The sequence below is a fragment of the Vombatus ursinus genome, unplaced genomic scaffold (genome assembly GCF_900497805.2).
Source record: "Vombatus ursinus unplaced genomic scaffold, bare-nosed wombat genome assembly UNPS02009205.1, whole genome shotgun sequence".
Lineage (NCBI taxonomy): Eukaryota > Metazoa > Chordata > Mammalia > Diprotodontia > Vombatidae > Vombatus > Vombatus ursinus.
The window spans coordinates 58356497-58368890 of NW_020948983.1; positions in this window are offsets into that span (position 1 = coordinate 58356497).

The window sequence follows — 12394 nt, forward strand, 5'->3', positions numbered from 1 at the left end:
TAGCAGTGTCAGATCTCAAATTATACAACCAACTAGTAATTCTGAAAACAGATTGGTACTGGTTAAAAAGGAGAAATCAAACAGGGGAACAGATTAGGTATACAACATACAGAAACAAATGTATTAGGTACCCTATTATTAAAAAAAAACAAAAACACAGAAATCCCAGTGATTAGGATAAGGACTCAGTATTTGATTTAAAAACAACAAACTATTGGAAAATTTGGACAGCAGTATGGAAGAAATTGGATTTAGATCATTACTTTACACCAGGGTGGCCTTGAAGCCACATGTGGCCTTGTAGGTCTTCAGGTGTGGTCCTTTGACTGAATCCAAATTTCACAGAACAAATCCTCTTAATAAAAGTTTACACCTTATACCAAGAAAAACTCTAAGTGGATATGTGATCTAGATATAAAAGATCCCATCACAAACAAATTAAGAACCATGGGAAAAAATGTATCCATCAGATCTATGGATAGAAGACCATGGTTCATGGTTATGGTTATGGTTCCTGATCAAACAAAGGATAGGGTATCACAGAAGGAAAAGTGAGTAATCTTGGTCCCATAAAAGTAGAAAGTTTTTGCACAAACAAATCCAATTAGAGAAAAGATTAAAAGGGAAACAGTTAACTGGGGGAAAATATTTGCAGCAAGTTTCTCTGATTAAGGTCTGATTTCCAAGGTATAATAAGGAACCGATTCAAATTTGTAAGAATAAAAGCCATTCTCTAATTGACAAGTGATCTAAGGATACAAACAGGAAGTTCTCAAGGGAAGAATTCCAGGACAACTACAGCTATATTAAAAAATGTTTCAAATCACTACTAATTAAAGAAGTTTACATTAAAATAATTCTAAGATTCCACCTTGGACATCACATCAGCAAAGATAACCAAAGAAAAAGGAAATTGATCCATGTTGGAGGAGCTGTGGGAAAACAGGCACATTGATATCCACTGTTGATGTGAATGGGTTCAACCATTGTAGAAAACAGTTGGGGATTCTACATAAAAAGTTACTAAGCAGTACATGACCTTTGATCTAGCTATATACCACAACTAGGCCTCTACCTAAAAGAGACCAAAGAAATAGGAAAAGATCCTGTATGTACAAAAATATTTATAGCAGCTCTTTTTGTGGTGTTGAAAAACAAACAAACAAAAACCAAAACCTGGAAGTTAAAGAAGTGACCATCATTTGAGAAATAGTTGAAAAAAAATTGTGCTACATGAATGTGATGGAGTACTATTGCACTATAAGAAATAAGGAAATAGATAATTTCAAGCAGACATGGAAAGTCTTATATGAACTGATGTGTAGTGAAATAAGTAAAACCGGAAGAGTAATATATACTGTAACTTAAATATTGTTAAAAATGAACAATTTGAAAGACTTTGATAAGCTGATGAAGGATGAAATGAGCAGAACTAGGAAAACAATTTATACAATAACAATAGCTCTAAAGACAAACACATTTGAAAGGTCTAAGAATATGATCAACATAGCAACTGTCTGTGATTCCAGAGGACCAAGGATGAAATATTCTGTTCTCAGCTCCTGACAGAAAAGTGATAGATTTAGGATACAGAATACAGAATAAATGAATGAACAAAAATGTATGTGTCTCATTATGTATATATATATATATATATATGTATATATATATGCATGTATATATATATACACACACATACACATATATGTTATATTGGCTGATATATAATATGTGTTGGTATATATACACATATATATATACAGATATACATACATATATTAAATACTTATATATAAAATGTAAATTATACAATGTTTTATTTAAATAATATATTTATATATTACCTACTATTATGTTATAATATATATGTTTTATCTTTTATATATTTATATATTTTGTACACTGACCCATTATATGTGTATGTTTTGTACATATACATATACACACATACATATAAAAGCCAATGAAGGAATTTTTAAATTTACAATGCATATTTGTTATGAGGAATTTGTTTTTTCTTTCTTTCTTTTTCCCAGTGTAGTGGGAGGTAGGAGGTACAGAAAATAAATTTCTGTTCATTTAAATAAATACTAAAAATAGAGAGATTGAGGGAAGCCTACTTCTATGGGATGTTGCATGTACTTTCAGATGAGGTGATTGTATTATTAGTTTTGCTTAATTATTTTATTTTGTTGCAAAAGTCCTCTCACAGAATGGTAGTAACCTGAAAATGTTGGCAATGTGAAAACAAAACATATTACTAAAACTTTTTTAAAAGAATTAACCAAGGGCAAGAGTGCTTTGTCTGAAGTTGTCATTCAGAGACAGAAAATTTTAGCTACATCTTTGATGTCAATGTTACTCAGTTTACTCAATCTACTTCCCAAACTTCAGATTTGTGGGATCATTATACTGTTTGATGCTTCCCAAACTTTTGTGAATTAGATAAATAACTTGGTCTTGTACGGACAGTAACACAGCAGAGAGAGGAGTGCACCACTGAGAAGCAGTGTAGTCACATTGACAAGATCAATTCATTTGGGTTCATAATCCCCCCTCTGCCCCTTGTTCTTTGTGCAAGTCACAACCTCTTTGCAACTCAGTTTCCTCATCTATAAAATGAACAAAGTGGCTCCTCCCACCTCTGAATCTATGATCCTAGGATCTCATCCTTCTGTCCACCCTGAAGCCTGAGCCCTCAGTTTGCTGAGTTAACAGCAGTGGGGTAGAAAGGATCTTTCTGTGCTTCTCAGAATCGGGCCAGGGCCAGGCCTGGGTGTCTTCATCAAGTGTGCAGGATCTGAGTCATTGATTATCCTAGCACCCTGAGAAGCACCATGCTGGGGACCAGTCCTATATCTGATAGAGATACAAAAGGGTAAAAATGGAGGGGCTGACAGTCAAATGCCAAGCTGAAGAAAATTGTGAATAATTATACCACTTACAAGGGGTGTGCTGGAAAACATTGAACAATTTACTCTCCAGGGAGAAAAATGTATTCTTAACACACATTTAAGTTTAATTTGCATTACTAATATTTTCTCCAAGACTTTAAGTCTAGAGAAATCAGCAAAACAATAAGTCAAGTCCTGAATTGTAGAGTTGGATGATTTCTGAGGTATGAAAGTTCACGCTGAAAATTTAATAATTAGAGCTCTCTCTTGACCTGGCTCCAGCGCACCAACGTTGAAAAGGGGCAGCAGAACGCTACCCTCATGATAATTAGCTGGAGTGCAGGTGGTGAGCTGCCCCTAAACTTCGAGAAGGATGTGTTATGTGGTTGGAGGTTATCAAATGCAAGTGAGAAAAGCTTCTCTCATGCTGTTTCACAAAATAAGGAGGTGTGGATGGAATGATAGGACAGCTCGGGGAGATTTAGAACTGGCTGGATGTCCAGGCTCAAAGAACAAAGATTCATTACATCACAGATTTAGAGCTGGAGGATAGACCTTAGGAAGCATCTAGTCCACCACCCCTTCAATAATAAATGAGGAGGCTGAGGCCTAGGGATGCCAAACTGAGAGGGATAGATTAATTCATGCTTCCATCTTCTGGAGTCACACAGATTGTCTAATATCTCACGTTAGACAATATACGAGATGTGCTTTGCCAACCTTAGAGAGCTCTATAAATATCAGCTATTATTTTACATGACAGTCCTTCAAATATTTGGAGACAGCTGTCACCGACTCTTAAGTCTCTTTTATTTTCTCTCTCTCTCCCTCTCTCCCCCTCCCTCCTTCTTTCTCTCCCTCTTTTTCTCTCTCTCTTCCTCCCACTTTCCCTCATTCCCTCCCTTTCTCCCTCCCTCTTTCTCTGTCTGTCTTTCCCCTTTCTTCTCCCCCACCTACCTCCCTATCTGTCTCTGTTTCTCTCTCTCTCTCCCCTTCTTCTGTTTCTCTTTGTCTCTTTCTTTCCCTTTTCTCTCTCTGTCTCTCCCTTCTCTCTATGTCTGTCCTCTCTTCTGTCTTTCTCTCCCTCTCCTTCTCTCTCTTTCCCCTTCCTTCTCCCCCTTTTCTCTTTCCCTCCCTCTCTGTCTCCTCCTCCTCTTTCTTCTTCTTTCCTCTCTCTCTCTCTCTCTCTCTCTCTCTCTCTGTCTCTCACTCTCTCTCTCTCTCTCCCCCACCCCAACACTCCCAGTTCCTTCGGTTGTTACTATTAATTTATATAGGTAGTGTGGACATACCCAGCCCAGTATTTGCCACACAGTAAATGCTTAATAATTGTTTGTTGAATTAAATTAAAGCATATTTCCACGTCAAAAAGTGTGAATGAGAAAGGATAGCCCCTTAATCAGGACCCAGGGACCTGATCCTAAGTCAGTATGGATGCTGAACGACTAGTGTTAAAAGACAATGGAGAATCTAGGAGACCAGATTGTAAGCCCTAGAGCAAGACATTTCATTTGGAGTGGTGGCTTATAGAATTATTGCCATAAAGCTAGAAAAGACCTTAGCAATCATTTAGTGCAGAGGTATCAGACATATATATACCACACAGGCAAAAGTCTGCAACATTCTCAAGTGCAGCAGGAACCAAATTAAAATGTAATTAGGAAACGTTTAGCAAAATAAATAAAAATACAACATAGGTAATGTTAATTTGTGGTTTTCTTAGTCAACATGTAGCCCGCAGGGATCCATTTGTATTTGAGTTTGTCTCCATTGCTTCTAGTCTAATCCTTTCATTTTACAGATGAGGAAACTGAGGCCCCAGAAGGTGAAAGTGACTGGTCCAAGGTTGCATAGTCAGGAAGTAGGAAAGCCCCGCTTCCAGTCCAGCTGGCTCCAACAGCAGCACCCTTTGTACTCTACCATGTTTGCTCAGCAGCAGGAGCAGTTTCTGAGTGATGACTGTGCCTGTGTGTGAGGCCTCCTCTTCATTCCACTGAGCGTGGCGTTGTCACGGACTGTCATGCTAACAGCGTGTCTTCCTCAGTCCACAACATCAGTGTTGCCATGGAGCCGGACAATCTAAGGAGACTGTGGAAGGATTGTAAGGCTCTTGACAAAAATGCAAGTCAGACCAGAAATGTATAAGGATGCTGCTCTCTTTGGAACAAAGATTCTCAGTCGATAGATAGCAGGCACCGATTAACACACAGAAGGAAGAATTATAATCCTGATGAAATTAAACCACTTTTTATAGACCTTCAATTTATTTTAAGGGCACAAAGCAAGAGTGATCTTTTTATCTACTTTCTTCTTTAACCATCTTTATTTTTTCCTTCTTTGCTTTCTCTCATTTCTCTCATTCTTTCCCAGTCTATTTTCTCAATCTCTGCATTCTTTCCTCCCCCAGTCCCTAGTTCTCTCCAAACCCAGTCATTTCTTCCTTGTCCCTGATATGGTAGGGGATGGGGTCCATATGGCTAGGAGTGAAGCACCAGTTTCTCAGAAGACTATGGCAGGGAGTGGGATTTTCAGGGATTCTAAGGCAGAGTAAAAGTCCAAAACAGTATTCCTCCTAAATTAAAAGACCACTGCTACTGAGCCTTTTTCGTTGTCAAAGATTTGCCAACATGAATCCTTCCAACATCCTTTGAGCTCTTAGCCTAACTTCATTGACAGGTAGAGAAATGAATTCAATAGAGGTCCCTAACTTACTTATTCCAGATGATCTTGTAACTTGTTCAGACAGAAAAAGACTGAAGCCTCAATCACAGAATCAGAATGTTAGAGGTGGTCCAATTCCCTGATTTTGCAGGTGAGGAAACTGAGGTCCAGAAAGGGTAAATTAGATTAGATGATCTCTATAGACAAAGGTCTTTGGAGTTTTATTGTTTTTGTTTTTGAGAAGCTAATTTGTCCTATTTCTTTTTCCCCAGAAAGAGAGAGGAGGTCAACACATGCCAGAGATTAGCAGCATTTAACATTCCCAGAGAGAGAACATATCAGAAGCAGGAAGGGCATGGTCCAAGCCAAAATCCAAGTGGGTAAACAGAAAGCCAGGAAGAGGTCAAGGCTACAAGTTCATAGAGGCAACCAATCCGGCAGGCCAAGCAGGAAGTTGTAAACTGAGTTTGAAAGGAAAAGATCTGGAAAATCGAGGGGTGGGGGGGAGGGATAGAAGGGGAAATCCTCACCAAGCAAAATCAGGAAAATAGCATTGGGGAAAGGAGGGGGGCAGGTGGGAAGGAAGTATGTAGCCTTGCTGACTGATATTTTGTCTCATATAAAGAATCAGTCCAATGTAGCATCCTTTATGGAAGTTACTTCTGGGGCTATGCTCTCTCTTCTTCCTGCTGTGTATGTATATATATTGTATACATTAGGAGACACTAAGTAGCTGTGTGACCTTGGGTAAGTTCCTTAACCTCTCTGTGCCTCAGTTTCCTCATCTATAAAATGAAGAGTATAGACTCAATTACCTCTATGGTCCCCTTTAAGCTGTTAAATTACGGTTCCATCTTCCTCTAGAATGACACCTAGGGGTTCAAGGGCCATGGTTTGGTGGAACTTCTTTGGTGAATGGCTTTTATCTATTTTGGGCTATGTCTATTCTGTCCAAGTTCCCCTATTCTCTCCCCAGAGTTATAGCCCTCCCATTTGATCAAGTATTAGATGTGATTACATTTTCTACATGAGTCCAACTATATATTCTTTTTGTCCATATATAATTGGTAGATGCAAACAAGGACACAATGGGTGTCCAATGTTAAGGTGGGCCCATTGCAACAAGAAGTAGTGGAAAATGGATGGATTCCTAGCAAGTTGAGTAACACCCATCCAGTAGGCCACAGGGCTCAAGCCACTTGCAGGTCTAGGAAGGGGCCCATTGCCCAATCTGCCAATTCCTGGAGAGTCCATTGGTGCACAAGTTTCAAGCAGCTGGGCAAACTTTCTGATTTCCCGTACCTAAGGGCTCCCCAAAGGTTTGGTGTTGGTCAGCCTATTTATACGTTGTTTTGGCCACACATTGGAAAAGAGACTGAGACATTGGTAGGTTATACCTTTTGTATGCACACTCAGTTCCAGCTCAGCCACTCCTCAGACACTCATCTGTTCTTTTGACCCCAATTAGAAGACTTCTCATTATTACTCAGTGCCAGCCCCTTAGCCACACCCTGGAGGGAACAGGCTACCAAAATTCAGTATGCTATATTGGAACCACAAAGGGAATATCTGTCTCTGCTCTATGTCAGGGGTGGGGAACCTGGGGCCTCGAGGCTGCATGTGGCCCTCTAGATCCTCAAGAGTCCACGTGGGTCCCCTTTGGATTTTTATTTTTACTAGTGTGTGGGTCCCCTTTGGATTCTTTATCAGTATTTACATGTGTTCATTACCAGAGTTATTTCACCTAACCAACTTTCGCCTGAGAATGAGGCATTATTTAAGAGCTACCTACTCCGGAATGGGTCACTTTGATCTATAGTAACCTGTACCTGCCCCAGCCTCTCAGGGACACTTGATAGGACCTAAGACTAGTAGCAATTTCCCCTCTAGGGACCCAACCTGCCTGTGCCCTCGATGGGGCAATTCACACTTAAAGCACTTTGCAAACCCGAAAGGTGACTATTTTGTTGACAAAAGACCTGAAGTGGTTCCTTGGTTTTGTTGAATAATGCTTATTTATCTTTAGGCTTTCTACTCAGGTAGTCTCCTCACCTAGGTCTACACAAGCTTGCTCTCCTGCATCACAGGTGCAGGTTGAAGCGTCCTCCATTGGTAATCTTGAATACTATTGGAGGGATAAAAAGTTTCAGGGGCACTTACTCTTGCTGAGTGAGCACATCTGTAAAATTCCCAGGGATTCTAGAGTCCGGCAATCAATCAATTAAGAAGCAGTCAACAAGCAGTTATCAAACAACTGCTGTGTCTCAGGCACTGTGCTAAATGTTGGCAATATAAGTAATAAAACAAGACAATATCTCCCCTCAAGGAGCTTACTTTTTGTGGGGGCGGGGCTAGGCAATGGGGTAAAGTGACTTGCCCAAGGTCACATAGCTAATAAGTGTTGTGTGTCTGAGGTCAGATTTGAATTCAGGTCCTCCTGAATCCAGGGCCGGTGCTCTATCTACTGCACCACCTAGCTGCCCCAGGAGCTTACTTTCTAATGGGGAAAAGACACTGTATAAAGGTGAGCTGGAAAGTGGTTGGAAAGAGTGAGATGCCACGTCATTTTATGAGGGAGTATACTAGCAGTTGGTGAAATCAGGAAAGGCTTCATGTAAAAAATGGCACAGTAATTTAGGGATATGTGGCACCTGGCCACTGGGAGTCCAACCCTGAGGATAAGGAACGAGTGATCCCCTGGGAGGAATGCAGTCATAGAATCATAGATTTCAAGCTGGAAGGGATCTTTGAGGCTATCTGGTCCAACCCCTTCATTTTACAGATAAGGAAACTGAGGCATGGGGAGAAGTGGCTTGGTGAATAAGGTATTCTGTGACAGAGGCAGGATTTGAACCCATATCCTCTGACTCAAATACAGTGTTCTTTCCATTGTACCTTACTGCCACTCAAATAGTGGTCCCTATAGGACTAGTAGTAAGGTGGATCTATTGAAGGGACAGTGGGGAAGGGTGGGAATAAGCATTAATTAAGTACCTACTATGTGTTAGGTACTGTGCTAAGTGCTTTACAAATATTATCTCACTTGATCCTCATAATAACCCTACATACTAAATGCTATTATTATCCCCATAGTGGAGTAAGCTGAGGCAGCAAGGTTTGCCTCAGTTTCCTCATCTGTGAAATGAGCTGGAGAAGGAAATGGCAAACCACTCCAGTATCTGTGCCAAGAAAACACCAAATGGGGTCATGAAAAATTGAACATGACTGAAATATTAAAAAAACTGAGGAAATAGAGGTTAAGTGAATTGCTCAGGATCACACAACAAATGAGTGTCTACAGCTGGGTATGAACTCAGTTCTCGTTGACTCCAGGCCCAGTGTTCTATCCACTGCACCACCTAGCTGCCTCTGTTGAGACTCCCTGGTCACAGATCCTGAGGTTGGATCTCCCTGTTTCTTGATCATACCTAGCAGGGGGAGTCAGACACCAAACCCCACTCTCCAAACTGAGTAGGCTTCCCTGTGTCGACCACTAAGTTACAGGTTGGAAATAAGGAAGAATGCTAGATAGACCCTAGAAGCCTTCAAAGAGAGGCTACCCAGGCAAGGTACAGAATGAATGCAGGTAGGTTGGTGGCCACCTAAATCATGGATCCTTCATTCCCAACAAGTCCAATAAAGCCTTCTAAAATCAATTGGCAAGGGCAATTGTATTCCAAGAGAAATCCTGGTTTAGGGTCCTGAAAGAGCTGACATATTCTGCTAGTAACTCTTTTCCTCCTACCTTGAGTTAATAAGTCAAGTGGTTGTTGTTGAGTCATTTCATTCATATCTAACTCTTCATGACCCCATTTGGGGTTTTCTTGGCAAAGATACTGGAATGGTCTGCCATTTCCTTCTCTAGCTCATTTTACAGATGAGGAAACTGAGGCAAACAGGAATAAGTGATTTGCCCAGGGTCACACAGTAAGTATCCAAGGTCAGATTTGAACTCATGAAGATGAGTCTTCCTGATTCCAAGCCCAGTGCTCTATATACTGTACCACCTAGCTGCCCCTGTTCATACCAATAAGAAAATTCAGGGGCAGCTAGGTGGCACAGTGGATTGAGCACCGGCCCCCGAAGTCAGGAGGACCTGAGTTCAGATCCGGCCTCAGACACATAACACTCACTAGCTGTGTGACTCTGGGCAAGTCACTTAACCCCATTGCCTAGCCAAAAAGAAAAGAAAATTCAAAAGTTTCCTTGAACTCCTGAAGGTAAACTCTCACATGGTCATCGAATAGAGAGGTGTTCTCTATGAGGTCAGGACGGCCCCTTCTAGCAATCAGTCCTGAGAAGTAAAATACCCCAAATGCTACCTTGGCTTGGTATGTGAGAAGTTCACTGTGTGTGTATAAAGGGGGGGAGCAGCTGTTATGGGATCATATATTTAGAACTATAAAGGACCTTAGAGGCAATTGAGGCTACACATATACCCCGTGCATGCACACACACACATACACACACACACACACACACACATACATTGTACAGCTAAAAGAACTAATTAAGTGATTTACCCAGATCATACAGCTAATAAATGTCTAAAGCAGGATCTGAACCCAGATCATTCTGATTCTAAATTCAGTGCCCTAATTACTACACCATCTTGCCTCTCAAGGTGAAAGTGCATGAATAGCCATCAGTCAATCAACAAGTATTTATTTGTGTTTACTATGTGCCAGGCACTGTACTAATTGCTGGGGACACAAAGGCAAAAGTATGGTCCCTGCATTCAAGAAGCTCACATTTTATTGGGGAGGGGGGGAGTTGGAGAGGAAAACATGCAAATAACTGTATATGTAAGATACATACACATACACTATCTCTATATGTATGTATTACATAATACATACATATATTGCATATATTTAATATACTAATAATATGTGATGCTCCCCCTTTCTCAGCCTCACTTGTCCAGTGCTCTCTTTCACTCCCCACCAATGCCTCTATAAAAACCTTTTCCACATCCTTCATTTACCCTAAGCTGGTAAATGACTGATAGCTTATCATGACACTCCACAAAGGAATCTAATTTTAATCATGATGAGAAAAGCTCAAGTACTAAGCCTAATAAAAGAGCTGATCAGTTTTGACATTTTCACCATAAATACATATCATATAATATATCATTATAATTGAATAACATTATATATAATCTATAGTAATATGTTACTATATACATCACTATTGTACATATTATATATACTTTATGTGTGTGCATAGTAAATGGAAGGCAGTACCAGTGGGGAAGAGGAGTCTGGAAAAGACCTCTTTGCAGAAAGGTTAGATCTGAGCAGAATCCTGAAGAAAGCCAGGGAAGCCAGCATATCCTGCTTCATGCCAGAAATCGTGGGAGGTCTTTCATCCTCTCAGTGAACTGATCTAAGGGACTCTCTGTGCCACTGGTGGCTGGGGCAGCTGACTTTCCTTGCTTCCAGAGTCATTCATCTCCTTCTGTCAAGGCCCAGAGCATAGCCAGTTCTTTTGTGGTCTGGGCCAACAGCTATTGCTGGATCTCTGTGTTCGAAGCCTGCAGGTCCGGAGCCTCACCCACTGTGGGACCTGGAGGGCCTCATGTGGCTTGGTCATTGTCTGAGCCAAGAATGAGGGCTTTTTTTTTAAGACTAGAATGTTGGGTCCTTATTCTTTATGGAAGGCAGTAAAGGAGTGGGGGCTGACACATGCTGAGATATTAGAGGCATCAAATAGTCTGAGAAGGAGAACACAACACATCTGGGGGCCAGGAGAGAAGGGTATGGCCTAAACTGCGATCCAAAGGGGGCCAAAGCCAGAAGTTCACAAAGCCAAATGATCCACAGTACCTAGACAATAAGCTGTAAAGTGAGTTTGAGAGCAAAAAGTCCAATGGGGAGAAATCTGTATAGAGCAAAGTCAGGAAAACCACTCGGAATGAGAGAAGTATGAAGCATCTGCAACTGACAATTTGTCTCATGAAAGGAATCAGCTCCCAACAAGTATCCTTTTATGTCAGCTGGGTACTCACCATGTCTCTTCTTGGTTCCTGAATAATAAAAATAATGCTGAATTATTTAAACAAGGTTGGCTCTTACACAAGCTTGGGTCTGGACATAGGCTACTCAAATTTATGCAGCTAGTTAGGACTAGGCCTGGGACTAGAATCCAGGCCTCCTGCCTCCCAAGTCAGTGCTCTTTCCACTACACTTTCCCTGATAATACTCATGTTTTACCATTAGGCAATGTGCATTTCCCTTGTTATGTTATTTCCTCCTTTTCTCTACCTTTCTCCTTCCTCAGGGCAAATACCTTGTGAATCTGGTCTGAAGCACAGCAGTGACTTACACTCATACTGGGATCAAAGTTCAGTCAAAGTGGTCAATTTCAGCTCTGAGTAAAATTAAAAGTATGTGAAATTCATTTTTAGTGGTCCCCATCCCCTCTTCTGTACGCTTGACCTCCCTTAAAGGCATCCCCCCTTTCCTCAGCCTCAGTTGCCCAATGCTTTCATTTTCTCTCCTCGACACTTCTATCAAAACCTTTTCCACATCCTTCATTTACCCTAAGCTGGAAACTGATTGATAGCTTATCATGACACCTCCACAAAGGGACTTCATTTTAATCATGATGAGAAAGCCTTTAGTAAGCTTACTGGAGGAGCTGAATCATATTAATCTTGACACTTTCACCACAAATGAAACCCAGAAAAAGAGAAGCAAGTTGGAGAAGCAAAGAAGGGCATTGATAGGTTGTTTTTAAAAGGTACTCAAGAAGAAACATGATTTTAAGGGACACTTGGACATTTTGTACTATTTTGAGTATTTGCAAAAATACTGTGATGAAAATAATTGCAG